We start from the raw sequence: 19341 nt of genomic DNA, 5'->3' as shown, positions 1-19341 counted from the left end.
CAGGTGGCCAAAGTACTGGAGTTTCAGCTTTAGCATCAGTCCTTCCAATGAATATTCAGGACTGATTTCCTTTAGGATGGACTGGTTGGATCTCCTTGCAGTCCAAGGGACTCTCAAAGAGTCTTCTCCAACATCACAGTTCAAAAGCATCAGTACTTCGGGTCTCAGCTTTCTTTATAGTTCAACTCTCACACCCATACATAACTACTGGAAAAACTATAGCTTTGACTAGATGGATCTTTTTTGGCAAAATAATGTCTCTGCTTTTTAATATGCTGTCTAGGTTGGTCATAACCTTTCTTCTGAGGAGCAAGCGTCTTTTAATTTCATGGCTGCAATCACCATGCAGTGATTTTGGAGCCCCCAAAAATAAAGTCTCTAACTGTTTCCCCATCTATTTGCCATGGAGAGATGGCACCAGATGCCATGATCTTAGTTTTCTGAATGTTGAGTTTTAAGCCAACTTTTTCACCCTCCTCTTTCACTTTCATCAAGAGGCTCTTTAGTTCTTCTTCGCTTTCTGCCACGAGGGTGGTGTCATCTGTGTATCTGAGGTTATTGATATTTCTCCTGGCAATCTTGATTCCAGCTTGTGCTTCATCCAGCCCAGCGTTTCTCATGATGTACTCCACATAGAAGTTAAATAAGCAGAGTGACAATATACAGCCTTGACATACTCCTTTCCCGTACTTCTTTTCCTTTCCTTGACATGCTGGTCCCGATTTGGAACCAGTCTGCTGATCCATGTCCAGTTCTAACTGTTGCTTCTTGACCTGCATACAGATTTCTCAAGAGGCAGGTCAGGTGGTCTGGTTTTCCCATCTCTTGAAGAATTTTCCACAGTTTGCGGCGATCCACACAGTCAAAAACTTTGGCATAGTCAATAAAGCAGAAGTAGATATTTTTCTGGAACTCTCTGGATTTTTCGATGATCCAATGGATGTTGGAAATTTGATCTCTGATTCTTCTGCCTTTTCTAAATCCATTTGAACATCTGGAAGTTCACAGTTCACGTACTATTGAAGCCTGGTTTGGAGAATTTTGAGCATTACTTTACTAGTGTGTGAGATAAGTGCAATTGTGGAATAGTTTGAGCATTCTTTGGCATTGCCTTTCTTTGGGACTGGAATGAAAACTGACCTTTTCTAGTCCTGTGGCCACTGCTGAGTTTTCCAAATTTGCTGACATATTGAGTGCACTTTCACAACATCATCTTTTAGGATTTGAAATAGCTCAACTGGAATTCCATTACCTCCACTAGCTTTGTTTATAGTGATGCTTCCTAAGGCCCACTTGACTTAGCATTCCAGGATGTCTGGCTCTAGGTTGGTGATCACACCATCCTGATTATCTGGGTCATGAAGATCTTTTTTGTACAGTTCTTCTGTGTATTCTTGCTACATCTTCTTAGCATCTTCTGCTTCTATTAGGTCCATACCATTTCTGTCCTTTATTGAGCCCATCTTTGCATGAAATGTTCCCTTGGTATGTCTAATTTTCTTGACAAGATCTCTGCCCATCTTACTTTGAGCTTATTTTCCCGTAGAGGCTGTCACCATCCTGATTGCCAGGGTCATGACCAAATATCCTGTAGGTGGACTTGGTTCAGTTTAGTTTGAATCCAAGGTCTGTGCTGCATACACTTGTCATACTTTATGCAAATCAGTTAATCAAGAATCAGTGTCTGCAATTAAAGAAATGGAAATAATTATGCATACTAGTCAGGACTGTGATAAGAATTAATGATAAAATATATTTGAAAGGACTTTTGTAAAATGTTAAATCCTTCAGAGACGCTAGGTGTTGCTTTGAATAATAGAACTTGGAAGCTTTTAAACTGCAAGTATTGGAGAAGACTCTTGAGGGTCCCTTGGACAACAAGGAGATCAAACCAGTCAACCCTAAAGGAAACCAGTCCTGAATATTCATTGGCAGGACTGATGATGAAGCTGAAGCTCCAATCCTTTGGCCACCTGATGCAAAAAACTGATTCACAGCAAAAGACCCTGATGCTGGGAAAGACTGAAGGGAGGAAGAGAAGGGGACAAGAGAGGATGATATGATTGGATGGTATCACCGACTTGATGGACATGAGTCTGAGCAAGCTCTGGGAGTTGGTGATGGACAGGGAAGTCTGGTGTGTTTCAATCCATGGGGTGGCAAAAAGTCAGACACGACTGAGAGACTGAACTGAAGTGAGAACTTGAAAGAACTAATTTAAAGATCAGTACATCTAGGTGCCATCAGACAGCTAATGGTTTCAAATCAGCTATTAAAGCATTAAAAGATAATAAAATCATTAAAATGCTTTTTATAAATGCCTTTAAAGAAAAAGATTCAACCAAATTCCATCAAGCTGTGCTGAAGTTTGTTACTCTAAGGCATATTTTGTTGTTATGCAGTCATCAGGTAGTGTCCGACTCTTCATGATCCCATGAGCTGCAGCATACCAGGCCTCCCTGTCACTCACCATCTCCTGCAGTTTGCTCAAGTTCATGACCGTTGCATCACTAATGCCATCCAACCATCTCATCCCTCTTTTCCTTTTGCCTTCAATCTTGCCCAGCATCAGGGTTTTTTCCAATGAGTTGCTGTTCACATAATGTGGCCAAAGCACTGAAGTTTCAGCTTCAGCATCCATCCTTCCAATGAGCATTCAGGGTTGATTTCCTGTAAGATTGACTGGTTTCATCTCCTTGCTGTCCCAGGCACTCTCAAGTCTTCAACACCACAGTTCGAAAGCACCAGTTCTTTGCCTCTCTGCCTTCTTTATTGCCCAGCTCTCGCAACAGTATGTGACTACTGGAAAGATCAGAGCCTTGACTATATGGACTTTTGTTGGCAAAGTGATGTCTTTTTTTTTTTTTTTAATGTCTTTGCTTTTTAACACAGGGTCTAGGTTTGTCAGTTTTCCTCTAAGAAGCAGTCATCTTCTAATTTCATGGCTGCAGTCACCATCCCACATGACTCTAGAGCCCAAGCAAAGGAAATCTGTAACTGTCTCCACCTTTTCCCCTTCTATTTGCCTTTAAGTGATGGGACCAGATGCCATGATCTTAGTTTTTTGAACGTTGAGTTTTAAGCCAGCTTTTTCACTCTCTTCTTGTACCCTCATCAAGAGGCTCTTTAGTTCCTCTTCGCTTTCTGCCATTCGAGTTGTTTCATCTGTATATCTGAGGTTGTTGCTATTTCTCCCAGCAATCTTGATTCCAGTTTGTGATTAGATATATAATAAAACTATTGTTCTTGCCCACCAATGTTATATACAATATGCTTTGGGAAACAGATGCCTAAGAGCAGGGTTCCAGAACACTGGTGTAAGAGAAAGGTAAAAAGCCAGGCCAGAGGGTGTCCTAAATATAGGTATTTTCTGAATCCAGTTTCCTAAGTTGAACTAATAAAAGAACAATATACTTCAGTTATATTTAATATTCTCATAATACACAATTCATAGATTATCTATCTTCTTTTACTCCAGATGTCTCAGAATACCTATTTACTTCAAAGCATGCCCAACAAAACCTTAATATCTGTTGCCATAATTGTTATCAGAGACATGTAGTGACTTTCAGGAAAACCAAGGGTTTTTGTGTACATGAAGAGCAGGAAAACCAAGGGTTTTTGTATACATGAAGACAGCACAGATTTTTCAGCCACTAGTCTTACAGGGACTTTAGTTTTGTAATTTTTATAGTGGAATAAATACACTATTTTTTCCTGAAGGGCTCAGGGGAAACCCGAGTTTAACCTGTTGTTTTGGTGAAATAAAATTGCTATTACTGAGTAGAATTAGCTCATGTATGTGTTGTTTTGTTTGCTTACCTCAAGATAAACTATACGATGCATAATTATAATGTAACAGATTTCCACTTGCCACATATATAAATTAATTTCATTATTTGGAATCTTTATCTTTTATAAAATAAGGTTCCTCCCTTCAAAGCTTTTCCAGACTAGATGGGGAGAGAAAATTAAGAAACGTGAACCAAAACTAAGTGCAACCTATTTAATTGTGGAAATGGTTTGTAATTCCATGAAACTGAATTTATTTCATGTTAGTTCAAAAGTTAGCATTAGAATCCTTTCATCCTGTTGGTTTTCTTTTTCATATAAAAATTCTACAAGGTGTTACATATTTTTGTAGCTGTTTGATAAGTGCTATCTAAAATCCTTCTAGGTTCAGATCCCTTCAGTTTTTTTTTTTTTTCTTTCTGTTGTGCTACTGCAGGGCATTCTGACCATGAAGCAAAAACATAGGCAAAGGATCAAGAGGCAAAATTTTCCATTTAATTTGGTGTTACCTTAGAAAGAGAGGCTAAAGTTGCTTATCTGAATAGATACTTTGTCTACAAGATTTTTATTATAGGGGACAAAAGAAAAAATTCCCTTAGAAAAAATATGAAAAATAAAGGAAAACAAAATATATCTCAAGGTATTTTTGAAACTCTTAAAATACACACTATTTATTTAATAGAATAAATTGACCAGTAAGCTCCCCTTAGAACTTGTGCTCTGTGCCCACTCACTCAGTCGTGTCTGACTCTTTGTGGCCCCGTGGGTCTGTGGCCTGCCAGGCTCCTCTGTCCGTGGAATTTTTCAGGCAAGAATCCTGGAGTGGAGTGTCATTTGCTTCTCCAGGTCATATTTCTGACCCAGGGATCGAACCCATGTCTCCTGCATCTTGTGCATTGGCAGGCAGATGCTTTACCACTACTGCCACCTGGGAAACTCCTCTTTAGGACTTACTGTGTATATAAAGCATGGATCCAATGAAGTACTGACCTCCCAGACATTCACTTAAGATTTATAAGTAAATAGGTTGGCAGGTACAGTAGCAGATACTTCACTTAAGCACACATTTCCCAGAGAACTCTAATTTTTATGTGAATTTAAATGTTAACACTTTTTTTTATATATAGATACAGATTGTACTTTATACTTTTAACATTTATGGTTAATGAGTTGTTTCTTAAATAAATGCATTATTTAGGCTTCTCAAGGGTTGACTGGGGCTGTAGTAGCCTAGATTATTCTTGTAATTAGAACTGGAACCCCCATAACCATCACTTTTCACTATAGAGACCTACAGGAATAGAGAACAGAAGCTACAAAGCCATGATTCTTTGTTACAATAATGTAGAAATGGAATATATGTCCTGGGTCATTTAGTACATTAAAGTTTACACTTAGAAAATAGTAGAGAAGGTATTTAGAGAAGCAGTTTATAACCCAGAGCCATTTGAAGAAGTTGCATTATATGAAAGAAACCTAGCATCCAGAAAGATAAGCTAGGGGCAACTGAAAACTGAAGATTAGGATATTACTCTGCAGGCAAGGGAAGCAAAAATGAGATATTTCACTTTGCTTGTTTATTTGAGCAAATATACAAAAATTTATCTGTTTATGCTGTTAAATTTAATTAATATTTCCTAGGCTGTGAGGTATCCCAGCAGGCTGCTGACTTAAGACCATCCAATCAATGGTCTAATATTCCCTCTTGTTATTTTCTTTTTCTACCATTTATGCACTGGGTTTTTTTTACCTTCCCTGTTCTCCTAAGTTCCCATGCTCTTAATTCCCAGAAGAATATTTCTAGGTCTTCTTAAATTTTATCCTTCTCACAACACAGTCACACTGCAAAAGGTGAGCGGATTATTTCTGTGGCTGGAAGGCACATGCTATAGACCAGTCTCATTTCTGGACTCCTGCATAGCATCTTTCTCTCATGAAAAGAGGGAAAGGGTATAACGTACCACTCCCTGCATTAGAATCTATTTCTAATCTAAGTTTCTGTTTGAGAGTTAGTGAACCTGAACACAAAATTACTGCTGGCAACAGTGGGCAAGAATGTGGTACAGTATAAACAAGGAGCACAGCCCAGGTCTCTCTGACTGGGGAGCAAGCTCAGTATCTGAGTTGTGTAACTAATAAATAATATAAAATATGCAGAAAGATACAAGCACTACAGACAGCTACCACACTTAATTTTTAACTACCAATACATTAGAAATTTTGTTCATTCTCAAAAGCAAAATAACCCTAAAATAAATTGAATTTGTGATAAAAACTTAAGGGGTTGAAAGAATTTGTTTTGTGAAGAGTTTCTCACCTGGGTAATTGTGACGGGATGTAATATGAATTTTAATTGCCAAGCCAACCAAAAATGAAGGTAATTCTACTTGTCATTCCTTAATGCATAATACTCATCAGAATGGAATCTCAGCTCTCCAGAGAGAAGCAGATGTCTTCCCTTATGTATCTGTTAAATGCCCAGAAACTTCAAAAAGTGCACAGAAGGAGCTATCAGACACCAGACTGGAAATTCTGCCAATCTGTGGGGACTGGAACCTCTACCAAAGGATTCCCCCTTAGGGATACCAAGAGCAAGGTGCAGTGCAATGCCTCCAAATCTCTAGACGCCTGGGGGAGCATCATGAATGATGTTAAGCAGAATCTAATGGGAGCACATCATTTACTACCACAGAAGCAGTAGCAGACAGTATTTATATATCCTCCCTTGAGCCATGTCTCTCTAAAGATCTTTCAATTAAAGCTTCAAAGAAAATTCCAAAACAATCCTGAACAAAACCCAGCATGATGTTTTGTTTTGTTTTTCAACCATGACTTTATAACCCTTGCTTTTAATGGAGGACTCAGTATGTGTGAGGTAACAGATTCTCAAAGTGCGGGAGGAGGAAGATCTGGGGTTATGTTTTCCCACAACTGCCCCTCTATGAAACTCTTCTATAGGAATCTAAGTCAGGAGCGTTCCCTTAAGTTAAGTCGACAGCCTATGGTTTAATAAGGAAGAAAGATATGCATCATGAAGGGATTTCAGTAAACATTTTGGAAACAAATTAGATAAGGGCAAAAGTGAAGAAAAAATAATTCATCTAGTGGTGAGTTATTACATAATTACATAGGAATGCTTCTTATAAGTGTTTGAAGTATGGCTCCTCTACATTCCCTCTTATAATACTCTGGTTCAGAAAAGTGAAGGAGAGGTCATTAGTAAGCTTTTATATGGACATAAAATTGGTAACATTAGCTATAAGTTTAAATCTATTGGTATCTTGATACAATCCAAAATTTTACTTATTTTGTGCCAAGATCAAAGGTATTACCGTCCAATTGATAGAAAAATCATATCCTCAAATAATATAACATCCACTTGAGAATAGATAGCTGGATTTTAGAAACTGTCACTTCCTGTCCCATACTCTTTCACAAATCTCTTTCTTGATGCAGCTAGAGGGAAGCCTAGCTTAAAGAGCCAATAAAACAGAATATTCTTTACATTAAACTTGTGCTTAGAAAAAACCAGCCACATGCTTTTTTTTTTCCTTTGCATAGCAAATTTTTAACATAAAGAAGAGTAACTCTATTTATTTATCTGTATTTGAATGTCTTAAATCAAAAGGAAAATTAATATTTCTGCCTCAAAGTTTAGTTGATAATTTATTGTTCCCATTTTATCATAACCAAAATAAATACAGCACAAAAATAATTGGTATAATGCGTACTGTATATTATAGTTCGAAAGTCAAATAATGTAAATCCATTAAATTTTAAATTTGTGATGAAATATTTGCTGTAATTATCATTTCCTGACTGATGCAGACTTTCTTAAAATCTTCCTCTTCTAATTGAGATGTTACCTCTATATGTTGAAATTGCCTTCTATTCACTTTCTCATTTAATGCCACTTTCCTCTAACTTCATGACTTAATTATCATGTAAAGGTATTAAATCCTCAAAATGTCCTCCTATTTTTAAACATAGACTCTTCTTTAATCATAAATAATTTACCTAATCAGCCCAGACAGGGGATTCAGGGAAGGCTTCCTGGAAATGGTGTTTTTCTTATTAATTTGCATAAGCTCCTCATGTCATGACATTTATATATATTTACGGTCATTGGAAGGACTGATGCTGAAGCTGAAACTCTAACACTCTGACCACCTCATGTGAAGAACTGACTCGCTGGAAAAGTCCCTGATGTTGGGAAAGACTGAGGGCAGGAGGAGAAGGGGATGACAGAGGATGAGATGGTTGGATGGCATCACCAACTCAATGGACATGAGTTTGAGTAAACTCTGGGAGTTGGTGATGGACAGGAAGGCCTGGCGTGCTGCAGTCCATGGGGTTGCAAAGAGTTGGACACAACTGAGACACTGAACTGAACTGAATGGTCATATTTAGGGCTTCCCAGGTGATGTCAGTAGTAAAGAATCCACCTGCCAGTGCAGGAGATGCAAGAGATGTGGGTTCAATCCCAGGGTCTGAAAGATCCTCTGGAAGGGGAAATGGCAATCTGTTCCAGTATTCTTGCCTGGAGAATCCCACGGACAGAGGCAACTGGTGAGATACAGTCCATGGGGTTGCAAAGAATCAAACACGGCTGATGCGACTTAGCACGCATGCACACATTGTGGTCCTATTTAATACTGTCAAACTGTTCTTCAAAGTATTTGACCATTTTACATTTTATCAGTGAGATATGACTGGGAAGCAGCACTAAAGCTTACCTTGCTCTTCTTGCTTTTTGACAAAGAATAATATTGACATAACATCATATACAAGATCATTTATTTGTCAGCCATTTAATACATCATGTATATAACTTAATATTCTCCCCACCCTCAATATGTAAAATTTCTAGACCTAATGCTAAATAAGCTGCTTTTCTAAATAATGTAAAACAGATTTATTTGCATGCACAACAATGAGGATTAGGATCTGAGATGAAAAGGCAAGCATTCTTCTGTCAAACAGAGGAGATCAAGATTCGTAAGTAACTGACTTTGGGACCTGTTGGGTGGGAAGACCTGCTGTGTTACCTTCAGATACTGTCTCTTTACCTGACACATTGGATGCTTCAGCAGCCTTTTTGGGTTGTCCACCCAGGGCTGCTTTTTCTAAGTCCTTTAGATAGTTAAGCTAGTATTACTAATAGCTTATGTTCCTGATCTGTTCACCCATGAGCTTTTTCATGAAGCATGAGTTTTTGTTGTTTTCTTTTATTCTTAGAAGCCGAGGTTCTTAGGTCTTTCAGGAGCTTTCTGATATATTCAACAACTCAAGAAACTAACTCTTACTCAATTATTAGTGCCTGGTGCTGTTTACACTCAGTTAAACCAGAATGGCTAGTTTACCAAAAGGGAAGTTCCCATATTCACTTTCTCTTACCCAGTTATAACTGTGATTTCTATTAAGACGATTTCTATTAACACAGTAATGGTTATTGGTAGTTAAAGCAACAATAAGGTAGATATATAGGAAAACTCAATTCCTCAGCTTAAGTCATTAGAATAATTCTGTCCAAAAGTAAAGCTCAAATATATTTCTTCTTCAGTTTATTCTGAATTTTATACAGACATATATGAAAGCAACTATACTGTAATTAGGGAACAATGCATCATCACTAGGTGGATAAACAAACACACACACACATATATGTATAACTGTATGTATATATATATATTAATAAATATTTTTGAAATATGTTAACAAATCTCCCTTGGATAAATATATAGCTACATATAAATTCTATAAATTATGTTCAGGCCTTACAAATATACTAAACAGAAGGGGACAAAAGAGGATGAGATGGTTGGATCCCATCACTGACTCGACAAACAGGAGCTTGACCAAGCTTCAGGAGTTGGTGATGGACATGGAATCCTGGCATGCTGCAGACCATGGGGTTACAAAGAGTTGAACACAAGTGAGCGACTGAACTGAACTGACAGATTTAGTGTATTCACTCTTTAATCTCCCTATTCATATGCTGGGACTTTCTGATATATTCAATAACCCAAGAAACGAATTCTTAATCATTTAGTACCTGCTGCTGGATAGCAGCCCTGTTCAGACAGGGGACACCACACCAAAATTAGACTGGATAACAAGTGAAATTAGTTGATAGCTTACGTCTGGTATATACTACTTCTATTAAATGCTTGCTATCCCTAGGAAATATTCAAGAAAAGCTTCAAAGCTCTTTTTTCTAGAGTTTTATTACAAATAATTGTCCCAGAAGTGTGCGAATTACCTTACAGAACTTTACAAAAGTCATTTGGCCCTAGTGAGACACATGGTAGTTTACCTATCACTGATACCAAATTAAGCCCTCACTCAACACTGGCATTTCTAAAGTTCAACCAAGGTTTTTCATACCTATTTACTACCCTTTCTGCAAGCCCAAGATTCCTCTCTTTGTCTTTATAACCATTTACTATAAGTATGAAAGCAAGATGGCAGGAGTTCCCATAAAAACACACATCATGATAAAAGATTCCATACTGCAAAGAGACTGGGAACAACTACTCAGGAATAACGCCTCTGTTATAATATACTGTTAATATATTAATAGTATAATTAATATATTATATAATAATGTCTGTTCAACAAAGTTGGTTTAGTTTCCCAAGCATTTTCTTCCTAACACCTTATGCTTTAAAATATCTCAAATATTCATTCAAGTTACGGGCAAATCAGAAAATTCCTAAATAACAATATCTTTAAAAATAATCTCATTTCCTAAAGAAATGCAAACTCATAAACACATTTTAACATTTCATTAACAGTTAGTGATGCATGGCCCTATACACACACTTCTAAGAGAAGCATCAGTAATTTCAAGAGAAGAGGGACTCCCAACATGAAATGTGCACAGAGCGTTTGACCCAGCTAGTCTGACACTGGGGATGTTTTGACCCTGTGTTAGTAAGTACAAGTATTTCAGTCAGAAGTATGCTGATTTTGATGAAAAAATATGTCAGAGAAAATTTTATTAAGCTAATTTAGCCAACAGATCAATTCTCTACACAATGCAATTAGCCATTTTCACTTTTCTCCTTTTTCATTTCAGTTTTTCTGAAATGATCTATTGCTATCACTTTTCTATATAAATTAAATGAAGATCTGATTCCTGGATTTGTCCATATTAAGTTTTATCAATTATAGCTTGGTCATTTTCCCTTTTGACCACTATTTCTATGAAATTCCATATTCTTTAATCTAAGTATTACCAAGCTTTAATTCTCCTGTTGATTTATAGTCTGTAGCTGATTCCACCTCATGAAGTTTTACCTACTGTCACTTAGGTTATATTTTGCCATAGTTCAGTTCAGTTGCTCAGTCGTGTCCAACTCTTTGCAACCCCATGGACTGCAGCACACCAGTCTTTCCTGTCCATCACCAACTCCCGGAGTTTGCTCAAACTCATGTCCATTGAGTTGGTGATGCCATCCAACCAACTCATCCTCTGTTGTTCCCTTCTTCTCCCACCTTCAATCTTTCCCAGCATCAGGGTCTTCCCATGAGGTGGCCAAAGTACTGGAGTTTCAGCTTTAGCATCAGTCCTTCCAAAGAATATTCAGGACTGATTTACTTTAGGATTATCTGCTTGGATCTCCTTGCAGTCCAAGGGACTCTCGAGTCTTCTCTAACACCACAGTTCAAAAGCATCAGTTCTTTGGAGCTCAGCTTTCTCTATAGTCCAACTCTCACATCCATTCATGACTACTGGAAAACCATAGCTTTGACTAGATGAATCTTTGTTGGCACAAAGTAATGTCTCTGCTTTTTGACATGCTGTCTAGGTTGGTCGTAACTTTTCTTCCAAGGGGCAAACGTCTTTTAATTTCATGGCTGCGGTCACCATCTGCAGTGATTTTGGAACCCCCAAAAATAAAGCCTCTCATTGCTTCCATTGTTTCCCCATCTATTTGCCATGAAGTGATGGGACCGGATGCCATGATCTTAGTTTTCTGAATGCTGGGTTTTAAGCCAACTCTTTCACTCTCCTCTTTCACTTTCATCAAGAGGCTCTTTAGTTTCTTCACTTTCTGCCATGAGGGTGGTGTCATCTGTGTATCTGAGGTAATTGATATTTCTCCTGGCAATCTTGATTCCAGCTTGTGCTTCATCCAGCCCAGCATTTCTCATGATGTACTCCACATAGACGTTAAATAAGCAGGGTAACAATATACAGCTTTGACATACTCCTTCCCCAATTTGGAACCAGTCTGTTGTTCCATGTCCAGTTCTAATTGTTGCTTCTTGACCTGAATACAGATTTCTCAGGAGACAGGTAACGTGGTCTGGTATTTCCATCTCTTGAGGAATTCTCCAGAGTTTATTGTGATCTATTCAGTCAAAGCCTTTGGCAAAGCTAATAAAGCAGAAATAGATGTTTTTCTTGCTTTTTCGATGATCCAATGGATGTTAGCAATTTGATCTCTGGTTCCTCTGCCTTTTATAAATACAGTTTGAACACCTAGAATTTCATGGTTCATGTACTGTTGAAACCTGGCTTGGAGAATTTTGAGCATTACTTTGCTAGTATGTGAAACAAGTGCAATTGTGCAGTAGCTTGAGCATTCTTTGGCACTGCCTTTCTTTGGTACTGGAATGAAAACTGATCTTTTCCAGTCCTGTGGCCACTGCTGTTTTCCAAATTTGCTGGCCTATTGAGGGCAGCACTTTCACAGCATCATCTTTTAGGATTCGAAATAGCTCAACTGGAAATACATCACCTCCACTAGCTTTGTTAGTAGTGACACTTCCTAAGGCCCACTTGACTTTGCATTCCAGGAGGTCTGGCTCTAGGTAAGTGATCACACCATCATGGTGATCTGAGTCATGAACATCTTTTTTGTATAGTATTTTGCTACACTGTTTATTATTTACACTCATCTGATTTTCCCTGGGTCACTAATCATGGTTTTCACAAAGATGTCCTCATTTTTCACTGTGCTCTCCAGTTACAATTTAGCCATTTTCAATCTTATTTTGTGTTTATTATTCTTACCAGAATATTTGTTAGGAGTTTTATTTAAAAGTTAAGTCTTTGTACTTATTTCTTGGAGCAAAAAATATTAGTGGTTGGTGTAGGTAGCAGGCAGGGTGTAAGCATTCTGCTTCAGCAATAAATCTTTAAATGATGACCAAGTGACACTTAAATAAAGTTTGGGGAAAAGCTGATTAGTGCAGTAAAGCACAAGAAATGCACTGTGGGAATACTGGAAGGGCACTCAATGGCTTACTTCAGATGTAGAAGAATAAGAAACTACTGAACCATCAAATTAGACAACTGAGAAGTAGCTGAAAACTGAAAACAAAATGCAAAATTATTCAGTGTACAGGCTAGAACCTATAAAATATGGTAAGTGACTGTAGGCCTGCTATAAGCTACAGGAGATGAGAAACAGACGGTGGGTGGATGGAATTTCGGATACTGTAAGGATTGCCTAGTAACAGGTAGTACCTGAGGGCAGTGCCCCTTCTACTGCTTAACTGTATTAATGACGTCCAGTTGGGAAACCAGGTGTCACTGACCTGGCAAATTTCTCACCTCTCCTAGGTTACTTTGACTAATAATTCTCATGAGGCGTAAAGTAATTAGCCTCCAACTAATAAAAATAAATGAAAAAAAAATAAAAAATAAATTCTCATGAGGCATGGGAGTTCTGGCTCTATTCACCATGCCTTTGATAATATGAGCTTCCACAGCTCTCCTTTGCAGGTTCCACAGAAATGAAAGTGAGAGCCACCTTAAAACAAAGGACAGAATGTTTGTCATAAAATGAAATGATATGATTATACTGAAAGGGGAAAATCTTTTCTTATACAGGTCTTCAGAAATGACAGAAACTGCTAGTGGCTTAACCTGTACTATAATCTCTTGTACTTAGTCTCTATCCAGGCAGTTAAGAGGAGGTGTAAGAATTGTGGTACATTCTATAATAGATATAGAGACAAGAGTATTTCTGGCAGTAATCACAAGGACTACATACACATTCTCAAAGGAAAACACCTTCGATTTGGGAGCAAACAATTGTAGAACAAACAAAAGAATTCAGTAAATAATCTTTTATCAGTGTGTCAAAAAAATGTTCAGGTTTTTTGCAAAGGCTTTTGTGGCTCAGCTGGTAAAGAATCCGCCTGCAATGTGGGAGACCTCGGTTCGATCCCTGGGTTGGGAAGATCCCCTGGAGAAGGGATAGGCTACCCACTCCAGTATTCTGGCCTGGAGAATTCCATGGACTACAGTCCATGGGGTCACAAAGAGTCGGACAGGACTGAGCGACTTTCACTTTTCACTTTGAACTCTAAATACTATAGATCATTTTTTCTTTTTTAATCTAAATTAACAACATTCAGGATTTATTCCTTGTGCAAAGCTAACATCTGTCAGAAATCCAGACCCCTCCCCCAAAGTAAATCCTTCCAAGTTTATTTGGATTAATAACTTTACAAACCTATGAACTTCTACAGCAAACTCAAAAGAAGAAACTGAAAAAGGTTAAGGAGGTAAGAAGGTAACACAAAGACAAGATTCTTAAGCACTTTTTAATGCAGTGGCATCAACAGTGGCCTTGAAGAGAAATAACACTTTTCCAAAGCTTACTGATGCCTGCACTGAAGGCCCTGAGAAGAATATGCCATCCACACAGAGAGTGCAAGCCTGTGGGACTGTTATCAACAGGCTGCAAGAGAGACGGGAAGAACTCAAACCAAACAGGAGCTGCTTTAAATCGTGTGGGGCTTTACTTGAAGGACTCTGATTTGGTATTTCCAAATCTTTTCATTCTAACCAAAGGGCGGTAAAAATAAAAAGCTAAAACTTACCTGATAATATTACCGATTCTGAAATACATATACATTGATATTTAAGACCAGTAATCAGGGATTTTAAGAATTTTTAAATGGTGGATAGTGTGTGTACACAAAATGATTCTTTACTTACATACTCTCTAAAAGGGTTGGTTCTCTCAGGGTTGTTTCTGCCATGATTTGTTCAGTTTCACCTGGCAAAAATTTTTATGATGCCTGAAAGGACCCCTTTCTTGTGGTCCAATATTCCCAAGATTTATTATGTACAATTCTCCCACATTTTCAGGTGGCATTTCCCATTTTTTTCAGTCAACTAGGTTCCGTGGAAAAAACAAACCAACCCAGGCCTTTCTTCTTTTGAAGGCTAATCCTTTTCCCTTTAAAATAATTTCCTCTGTTTCCCTAAGATACTATGCTTTGAAACAGTCTATAGAGACACTGTTCTGACATTTTTAAAGATAAATTTGAATTTAAGTTTGTAAACCAAGGTAAAGTTCTGTTAGAGAAAAAAATTATATATAAAATACTTTCAAAAATGTTACATTATGATGCAGTTGAGTAGACATGTAAATAAATATATACCATCTCAGGATATTGCCTACAATGTCAGTGATTGTCTTTTTAATAGTTTATATCAGGCTCCCAGAACATGAAAATAATACCCACATATAACTCAGGCTTATAGAATAAAATACCATAGACTGGGTGGTTTAAACAACAGACATGAATTTCTCACAGTTCTGGAGGCTGGAAGTCCAAGATTAAGGCACCAGCAGGTTTGGTTCTTGGTGAGGGCTCTCTTCTATGTTCATAAAAGTTTTTCTTCTTCCTGTGTCCCTGTATGGCAGAGAGAAGAGGCTCTGGTGTCTCTTCATCTTTTTTTTTATGTGCAATAATCCCATTATGGGGACTCCACCATCATGACCTCATCTAAACCTAATTACCTCCCAAAGGCCTCACCACCTAACACTCACACTGGGTGTTAGTGCTCCAGCATATGATTTCACGGAGAACACAGTTAGTCCATAACACCAATTACATGATATTCTGAAGTACCTTAACTCCTCTATTCTCTAGCTTTACTGTATTCCAATTATACCCAAATCCTGCCAAATTTAAGGTGTATCTGAATGTCATACTTTGTGCTTAAATGAGTTCTTTCAGCTGAGAAATGTAGGTGCTCTTTGGGGGAAATAAGACATAACGGTATAAAGAATCTTCCCAAAGCATCCCATTTTGAGTTTCTAATAAGAACATAATAGCAGTTCAAAAAAATATTTCCAGAGCACCCAGGATATAGTAGACACAGGGCCAGTACTAGGATTATGAAGATAAATGAGACAATGACCATGCTGAAAAAAGTACACCAAATAATAAAATAGTAAATCTTACAAAGAATTTGAATTCATAAGCTTCAAAAAAGCAAGAAATCACTTCCTTGAATAAGCTCATCATAAAACTAATGGCTACAGGTCTCAAAACATTTTTGTAGAATATTATGTGAAATTTCAAAAGGAGATTTTTCCCCCTCGGATTTGTAGAGAATTACTATGCTACTTGGAAATAATCATTTCTTGGAAATAATCACAAGTCAGTAAAATGCCTAAAGTCAAGTCTGAATTTTAAAATATCAAGTTCAGATTATTTAAGGTTCTAAAAGAGCAACATAGTATCTTAATGTATACACTGATATCTATGGCTAAAGGAGCAACATTAAGGATTTATTTACACAAGATATCTTATCTCATGTTAACTTATGTACTCAGTGGTGCCTTACAGACCTGAATGAGAGGTAGGATGATTTCATCTAGCTGGGTGTTGCTTTGATAAGTCTGTTTCTCTTCTCACATGATCAATCACCAAATGTCTACTTCAAGTAAGAAGCAGGACTCTAAAATATCTAACTCATTACCAAGCAATATGATGTAAGCATGTGGAAGTTGACAGACCCATAAACCCAGAATATTTAAAATTATTTTTGTAAGAAATTTCCATAATGGGAACAAATAAGTGAGAAATAAAAAGTACAGAAAGAAAAAGATAAGGGAGGCAAGAAGGGGATGAATAAACATTGACAGCATCCTTTACGAATACCTAACCATTATTATTCCACAAGAACAAGAAAGCATCATCTTGATTTTACAACTTCCATTTCTTTATGAATTTCCCTATAAGAAATCTGATATACTGAAAGTCCGTTATATTGTGCAAAATGCCAGTCTTCACTGCAAATATGACAGTATTACCCTTCATTTGTTATCACTTTTGATGGCTCTTCCTTCACTAGTTAAGAAGCCTGTGTCTGGGAAAGTTCCACAGCCACAGTTGTGTCATGTACATTTCTGAGGAAGAAACATGGTTATCTCCAAATATGGGGCTTCAGAAATAAGTCAGACTATAAAAATGAACCTAATATTAACTAAAGACAGAGTATCACAGTCAACAAAACCCTTTATCTGAATTCCGATATTAAGACCTAGTATCCTTGGTGTGTATGCCCAGAAGTGGGATTGCTGGGTCATATGGCAGTTCTATTTCCTCTCTCAAGTTTTTAAGTGAAGATAGTAAAGAAAGGAGAGGATTAGTTTTGCCCAGAGTCCCTCAGTTAGTAAATAGCAGCAAGAGTGTGTTCTCCCAACAGGCATCATGAACCATCTTCAGTAAGTCATTTCAACTTCCAAGTTAAACTAGCATATCTTCTGTTAATAATACTTTCTTTCAACCACTACATTCCTATTACATTCTCTTGAATTTGCAGGACATTTCAATGTAAAATTGGTGAGAGCAGAATTCCCTATGTATCCCACTTTTAAAGGGAATGACAGTATTTTACTTTTAAACAAAGTTAAAATGGGTGTTGGTTTGAAATAGACATCCTAACATACAAAGGAATTAGCCTTCTAAGTTATGCTTTTGGAAAAATATTTAAGAATTAAGTATGGAATTTTTCCAAATGACTTTTGTAAACATAATGAATACAATTATACAGGATTTTCTCATTTTACCTATTGATACAATGTGATATCAATACATTTCTTGATACTGAAGCATCTTTATTAGTTTCTGCTACAGTAACAACAACAAAAAAACAACCCAAACCACATTATATTAAGGCAGTGGACTGCAAGCTCTGTTACAGCCTGCAGGCTGACTGTAGGTATGCTCCACTGTTTTCTCCCTGTGTCCAGGCTGAAGGAGCAACAGTAATCACAGCAGAGGGGGTAATACAGAGAGACTGAGTGAATCATGCAACTGTTCTTAATGCTTGCGCTTGAAAATGGCAAATCTGACAACCATTCAGATTCCACTGGCCAAAGCAAGTCACGTGGTTAAGCACAGCATCAATGAGGTATAGAAATAAACTCCTTCAGTAGTGTGGGGAACAGAGAATGAATATTTGTGAAAAGTAACACAAACTGTCAAACAACAGACCCTTTCAGGCATGGTAAATTATTCTTTTAATAAACTACTAAATCTATGTGCTAATACATTATGTATATATATAATCGTAAGTGAGAGCAGGTATATAATTTCCATGCTTTTTTCCCAAGGATTTAGTAGGCTGATTTTATTTGCTTAGTAAAATGAAATGGGGAGGTGGGAAGGGGAGGGAGATGAGAGGGAGGTTCAAGAGGAAGGGGACATATGTATAATCAGCTATGGCTGATTTATGTTGATGCTTGACAGAAAAAAAAAAATTCTGTAAAGCAATTATCTTTCAATTAAAAATTTTTTAAAAGTAAAAAAAATGAAATGGGTAGCTTTTTTTCTTTTGTTCTATATGTGGTTCTACTTATTTCTCTTAAGGATAAAAGGTTTCACCAGTAGTACCTAGAACTGGATCTTTTGCTGGGGGAAGTAATTACCTGGATAACTTTAAAAAATTTTTTTATGTTATTGGTAGAATACCATTAGATTTTTAAGTAGTTTTTTATTTTCCTAGAAATCATACACTTCATTATTTTCAAATTTGATAGTGATAAATTATATGTACACATTTAACATGTTTTCTACAACTCCTCCATCACTTAATCTTTATGGGATGTTCCACATTTACTATTTTGTGCTTTCTTTACCTTTTCCTCCGCATTTTCTAACACTTTTACTATTATTGCTTTTATCTTTACTGTAGTCTTCCTTTTGATTTCTCCTTTTTCATTTTCTAAGTTATTTAATAAAAGTCTGGCTCATAGAATAAAAAAATCTAGCTAGAATATTTTTAGAGCAGCATTATATAATTCCATTAAAATGAAAACTCAGTGAGAACTGTATTTCACCCCTTTGTTCACTAATAATCCTCAAGAGTCTAGCACAGAGGAGTTTCACAGTATTTGATAACATTCAGAGAAATCTGTTTCTGTAGTCTTTGTTCCCTTTTAGACACTATGGTTATTTCTTAATTCCAAGAGGCTTGAATTTTTGTTTAAACTTTCAATATCTTATCTAATTCTGTGGTTCTCAGATTTTGACACCCATCAGGCTAGCTTGAAGAACTTAGGAAGAAAAACACTGATTTTTACATTTTAAAACTTGGGCTCTAAAAAAAAAAAAAAACAAAAAAAACTTGGGCTCTCCCCTCAGTTTCAGATTCATTAGGGTCGAGGTTCAGTTCCAGAATTTTTATTTCTAATAAATTCCCAAGTGATGCTGAAGTCATGCTGGGATCTACATTTTGAGATTTACTGGCTATTTCATGGTATGAAAATGTTGGTTCTGCTT

The 19341-nt window shown here is 37.0% G+C and overlaps 2 protein-coding genes across 2 annotated transcripts in view; one reads left to right on the top strand and one right to left on the bottom strand.

Annotated features, from left to right (window-relative positions):
• The window catches only part of STARD13 (StAR related lipid transfer domain containing 13), a 495175-nt gene that overhangs the window by 72636 nt on the left and 403198 nt on the right, over window positions 1-19341 (top strand). The window lies entirely within an intron of this gene.
• Window positions 1-19341, bottom strand: part of RFC3 (replication factor C subunit 3) — a 215356-nt gene that overhangs the window by 193391 nt on the left and 2624 nt on the right. The window contains exon 2 of the mRNA XM_070471791.1: window positions 15359-15459. The gene's annotated coding sequence lies outside the window, so the exon portion shown is untranslated. The remainder of the gene's footprint in view (window positions 1-15358; window positions 15460-19341) is intronic.

Source organism: Odocoileus virginianus, chromosome 8 (assembly GCF_023699985.2).
Source record: "Odocoileus virginianus isolate 20LAN1187 ecotype Illinois chromosome 8, Ovbor_1.2, whole genome shotgun sequence".
In the NCBI taxonomy this organism is placed as follows: Eukaryota; Metazoa; Chordata; class Mammalia; order Artiodactyla; family Cervidae; genus Odocoileus; species Odocoileus virginianus.
The sequence above is the reverse complement of the archived record's forward strand: the minus strand, read 5'-3'. Positions and strand labels throughout refer to the sequence as shown.